The sequence below is a fragment of the Gadus morhua genome, chromosome 3, assembly GCF_902167405.1.
Source record: "Gadus morhua chromosome 3, gadMor3.0, whole genome shotgun sequence".
Classification (NCBI taxonomy): domain Eukaryota; kingdom Metazoa; phylum Chordata; class Actinopteri; order Gadiformes; family Gadidae; genus Gadus; species Gadus morhua.
In genome coordinates this window covers 15,487,299-15,493,298 of record NC_044050.1, presented here as the reverse complement: position 1 = coordinate 15,493,298, position 6,000 = coordinate 15,487,299, and the positions used below count along the sequence as shown (strand labels likewise).

At 43.5% G+C, this 6,000-nt stretch overlaps 1 protein-coding gene across 3 annotated transcripts in view; it reads right to left on the bottom strand.

Moving 5' to 3' along the window:
• The window catches only part of coro2aa (coronin 2Aa), a 30,838-nt gene that overhangs the window by 19,770 nt on the left and 5,068 nt on the right, over nucleotides 1–6,000 (bottom strand). Inside the window, exon 1 of one of the 3 annotated variants that reach the window (XM_030352259.1) lies at nucleotides 726–1,103. The exons of 1 other annotated variant lie outside the window; for it this stretch is intronic. The gene's annotated coding sequence lies outside the window, so the exon portion shown is untranslated. Of the gene's footprint in view, nucleotides 1–725; nucleotides 1,104–6,000 lie in introns of those variants that run through there. One more of the 3 variants, XM_030352260.1, reaches the window with a different exon arrangement.

Below are 6,000 nucleotides of genomic sequence, written 5' to 3'. Positions count from 1 at the left end.
AAAAAGTTGAGCAAAACCCCGGTATTAGAATTGGGAGTATCCTCTTAGAGTTTACAATGTAGACACAGAGAGAAACTAGGCTACCTCGGCTCAAAGAGACTACACAAACACAGTTTCACCCACTCAGGGGCAAAGGTGCACTGATAGCAACTCAAGGCTTCCCTATCTATCTATCACAATACTTTTATTGATTACAACACAAGCTGTCTCGTACATTTTCTAATACATATCTTTATATTCCATATTGGGGAATTATTGGAATAAGTACATTTAACTATTGGAATATGTACACTTCCAAACTACAAGTGTGGAATGGGGAATTGAATGGAAATACTAATTCTGTGAACATCTACATATTTCAAGCAAGCATTCTCCATTCAATGGTAACTCTAAACGACGCTCTTCCACACGCCCAATAGACACACACACAAACACGACACGCACACGACACACACAAACACACGCGTGTCCGATTTTCCAGGCCTCGGGACAGAGGTAATCCTACATGCATGTACCTGTAGTATCCCTGCAGTTTACCACTAAAGCGAAACTAGGAATGAAGTCCTTACAATCAGATACAACGAGAGAAAAGAAAGAGAGAGAGAGCGAGAGAGAGAGCGAGAGAGAGAGCGAGAGAGAGAGAGAGAGAGAGAGAGAGAGAGAGAGAGAGAGAGAGAGAGAGACATTGTTGAGACAGACGCCTGTGTGATGGGGTTAGTACTTACCCTGTCTACTGTGTTGCGGTGGCAGACCGACAGAGAGACCGACAGACAAGAACACAAAATCACCTTATCCCCCCCGAGTGGTAGCAGAGTGGTGTGATCGCCGGCTCCTCCACAGAGTACAGATCCCGCTCTTAGGGCTGAACTTTGACTCCAACAAGTGGCCGAACGCGGCTCTCTGGGGATCCCAAGCAGAGTGGCCTGAACCACAGGCTAGCCTACAATAACACTGAACGCACTACATTCAGATCCAATACTACAGACCGGGAGACTGCCTCTGTATGTGTTTGTGTGTGGGTGTGAGTGTGTGTTTGCGTGGGTCGGTGTGTGTGTGTGTGTGTGTGTGTGTGTGTGTGTGTGTGTGTGTGTGTGTGTGTGTGTGTGTGTGTGTGTGTGTGTGTGTGTGTGTGTGTGTGTGTTTGTTTTAAAGGTGCTGTACGTGTGTGTGTGTCTGTGTGTGTGTGTGTGTGTGTGTGTGCTTGAAAAGGCAGGGAAGCATACATGAGTGTGTACACTCCTTAAAAAGGGTGGTGCCGAGAGGTTGAGAGAGAGAGAGAGCGAGAGAGATAGAGCGAGAGAGATAGAGCGAGAGAGAGAGAGATAGAGATAGAGATAGAGAGAGAGAGAGAGAGAGAGAGAGAGAGAGAGAGAGAGAGAGAGGGAGAGAGAGAGAGAGAGAGAGCGAGCAAGCGAGCGAGAGAGAGAGAGAGAGAGATAGAGAGAGAGAGAGAGAGAGAGAGAGAGAGAGAGAGAGAGAGAGAGAGAGAGAGACAGGTAATCACACCCTCCCTCTTCCCGGAGTGCCGCTCCCTCCCGTCACTCCTCCACAGGGTTTGCTCAATCAGAATTCCTGACTCTTCCTTAGAGATAGAGGGACGGAGTGGGAGAGCTGTGACAACTAAAGCTCTCGATCCATTTTGTCCTGCTTTCACCCCAACTTTGAATGGAGTCCTACAGCCATTCACTCTCCTTTTGCCTTCCTCTACCTACTCCGCTACGATAGAGGCATACTGAGTCAACAAACCACTCCGAGTCCGCACCACAACAAACAAAACATTTCCATAAAAAGGAACAACCACAGGCTACACGGGTGGCAGGATGAGGACTTGGTTCTCCTCTGTGAAACAGCTCAGCAATCGTGACCCCTGAAGCTCTTCGGCCTGTTACCCCGTAGCACCAGGAGGCTACATACTTCACAATGTGTGCACACTCATAGCACTAGCGGAAAGCTAATTAAATAATACTGGGGCCGGGTCGAAGCAGCTTCACGCTGAAAGTTACGCTACGCAATCATGGCACATCAGCACTAGGGGGCTAAGTGCGTCTGCGTTCGTGTGTGTGTGTGTTTGTTTATGTGCTTGCGGTGAGGTGTGCAGTCTAACAGATCGATATGAGGGCCATCAGAGAGGGAACAGCTGATCAGTGACAGCTGGTGGACACATGCTGAAGCGAGGAGTGGGGATCAGGGAGATGGATCCATTAGGGTTCGTCCAGAACGTGCATGAGTGCATATTTGTGAAGCAAACCTGAAACGGATATAATTCCCTCTGAACAGAAACACACTCACACACACACACAGGTATAAGAAACCCTTTCAAATGTATGAATATAATATAAAATAAACAAAAATTATACATCTGCACCAAATATGTCCTTGTGTTTACGTTTAACACAAACACACACCTAAAACGATTGTAATGGACACAAAAAGAATGGCAATGGACATATAAATTATGATTGTTGTATTTCAGCGTAATAATAAACCTGACAAAAAGAACAGAAGGAACCATTGAGAGCAGTCATCAGTGCTGAGGGCCCCGTGGGAACCACAAACAGCCTTAAAGGCAGGCAGCGCAATGCGCATCTTCTCGTCACCGTGGACCGCTGACAGACATCAAACGGACCGAAAGAACTGGAGTCGGCTAGACCCATCGTCCTAGCCACTAGTGTCCTCAAGTTCAAATGTCACAGACAGAACAGTCATTTACAAGAACAAGTCAACAGCGTCGTCTCCAAGTCCAGAAGTCTAGAACGGTAAATAAGCATTATGTTCATGAAAACACAACGTTGTTACGTCGTAAACCGGGGCCCTTTTCCAAAGATCTGAAGATCGATGTGTTCGGTAATGACAGATCAGGCACCCCAGGCTAATGACTAGCTGACTGTGAGAAACCGGGCCAGAAGCTTTGACACCACAGGTCCCTAATGGCCTGTGCCCTTCCTCCCCCCTGCTAGAACGTATCATTGGTGATTAGCAGGCTGGCTGTTTTTAAAACACCTGGTTTCAGCGACAAGGGCAATCCAACGTTTGAGTTAACCCCATCAATAACTGTGGTTTTGACCATGTGTGTGTGTGTAAGTCTGATGTACTCAACTCAATTAAAGAGGGATTAGTTTACCTGGCCCTATGTTTGCCTGTTACTTTACGGTGCAGAAGGCCACACTGCTTTAGACAGAGATAACCTATTGACTCCATCCCTGGTGAAGCACCAGTAAATAACCAACCACCTGGTACAGAACCATCTGGGCATCTTGATTCACATTGCTTGATACAAAGAATCTGGAAAATAATATCGAAAACAGATTTCTAAAAATGGGATTATAAAGAGCTGAATTCAAAAACATGGATCAAAAACCTTAAACACAAATCCAAGAAGTTAAAGATTTAAAACTAAAGCCTGGAATAAAAAAAGCAAAATGTGAATCAGAAACCTTAATAATAAACTCTGTTAATGATTGAATTAGAGGGCCAAGGAGAGCCTGTTCTACTATAGTTCCGATAGCTAGACTTGTAGCCAGTGGAAACACATGAGTTTGAATGGAGCCATGGTGAAGTGCATATTGAATAAATCCATCAGGAGAACAATGAGGAAGGAGATAATTATCTGGTTTATGTGTCTTAACAGGCCAGGCTGGGACCAAAGTACACTGACGCAAGCCACCAGGCTTGCAGTATGTCTTTACTTGCCTTAACTCGAGTCTGAATGCTACACACACACAGACACGCAGATATAAACAGACAGACAGACAGACAGACACACACACACACACACACACACACACGCTCTAGACAGACTATAAATCTTAAGAGCACACCACCAGTACAAACAATGTGACAATGAGGTTTCTATCTATGAAATATCAGAGAACCCAGCAAGTAGAGAAACAAAGAGATGAGGTGAAATGAGCTAAATAAATATCCATTGAATAAAATAATAACAAAGATAACCTTGAGGGTGCAAAAAAATGTATACTTAGGACAACCTGACATTGCATTTTTTAGGTAACTGAGGTAGTGGTTGCTCTGAACTCTGATGAAGCAGATATTTCAGCAGATATTTCTGTGTGTCTGTGCAGCGTTACCTCATTCCTCCAGGGCTGACTCCAGAAAAGGTCAACATTAAGCATGAGGATGTGACACTTTTCTCATTGGATGACATCAAAGGCCTGCCTCTGCAACAGCTTTGGCAGCCGACTGGTGGTGGATTTCACAGCCAGTAAATCTAAAGTTTTGAGTTTTTTTAAGATATTAATGGGCAATGCAATACGAACAAGGCATGTGTACATGCATAGAAAAACGTACATATGCCCGTATGCAGACAGAAACGCACGCAGCCTCAAACACACACACTGACACACACCTTTTCCAGTATTAACCAAAACATACACCTTACATGTCCAACCCACATGTTACACATCTGTTAAGAATAAACTATGGGAACACAAGAAGTTAATCAACCATATAAATAAAGAAACAAAGAGGGACTAATTCAGAACACATATTGAAAGAAGAGAAACCTGGATTGCCAAATTCTTCGGGTTCAAATTCTTGACAGCATTTAAATAAAAATAAAATAGGAAACATGTTGGGATTTTTTTCCCAGAACCACCTGAAACACAAGGAACAGAGGAACCAAGAGAACACGCCCACATCCCAGAGTATGAATAAAACCTGTACCCTTATGGATCTAGTTATTTATCAGACGCTTTTCCAGCGTGACTTACTGTGCATTCAGATACAGGTTTATATAATTGGGGGTGAGGGCATCTTGCTCAGGAACATTGGGGATCGAACCCAGGACCTTTTTTGGCTGGGAATGAACCACTTCAACCAGATTATTCTTTCCGCAATGTACATCAATGTATAAAAGGTATAAACAAAGGTAAAACAGTAAGTATCCACCACCAAGGTAAGGAGCCAACAGCAGACCATGAGCCTAAACCAAACAGGACTGCAACACGTTCAGGCCATTAAGGGTCCATAATTAACAGACTAACGCAACCCTTTGATCTAAAATAAGAACACAGAGCCTCCAGATACTAAAAAGGGATGCCCGTCTCATCCCAACGATGCTAAATTACTCAAATCAACATATTCAAACAGGAATGAGGATGATTCATGGCCAGAGGGGGAAAAACATGCAAATTGTCTATCTTTGTTACTGAAATATGTGTTTGGTTCTGACCCAGCTGACTGTGGTGAGAGGTTAGAGTATATCATAACCAAACCAAACCCCATCCCTGTCCTTCTCTCTGGAGAGAGTCCCTACTCTACCACGGTCTGGTAGAATGAGGTTAGTAATGTGAAATTTGCCGTCAACCTATCCTACAAACGGTTCAAACTATGTTTAAATGCCGGGTAGCATCTATCGACCACGGCTATGGTATAAATAAATAAACTATATTATAGTCCTTCAATGAAAAATTAGCACTGTTGTCATCGTGACAGGATAGCGTCATGATAAATCAATATTGGCATCTGTACAGTAGCTTATGAGGACCAGCCAAGAAATGTCATGTCTGTGGTTCTGTGACATAACTATTAGGACTGAGTGAAAGCAAAATGGTTTCAGCCCTACTTAAACAAACTCTGTTATGACGTTATCCTCTGCTCTATATTAATCTATTTACTCTGTATGTGCACACACAAAAAACTACCACTTCAGTACAAAATACCAGCCAGCCATGTCCAACTGAAGCCCAAATCAATGCCTTTATTCGCTAAGAGGAGGGCCAAACCAACGACACATTAGAGATGACGGGGTCGGATTACACATAAATGATATAATGGAAGTAGAGAGAGAGAGAGACAGAGAGAGAGAAAGAGAGAAAGAGAGAGAGATTATGTTATACTTATAATGCTTCGAATTACCAGGGCATTATAATAGACTTAAAAGGTTGGTGTGTGAAAGTAAGAGTAAATCTTCCCTCCGCCATGAAAAATATGTATTTCTAAAGTTAACTTTAAGGAAGGAAAGAAGATAGGAGGTTAAACATA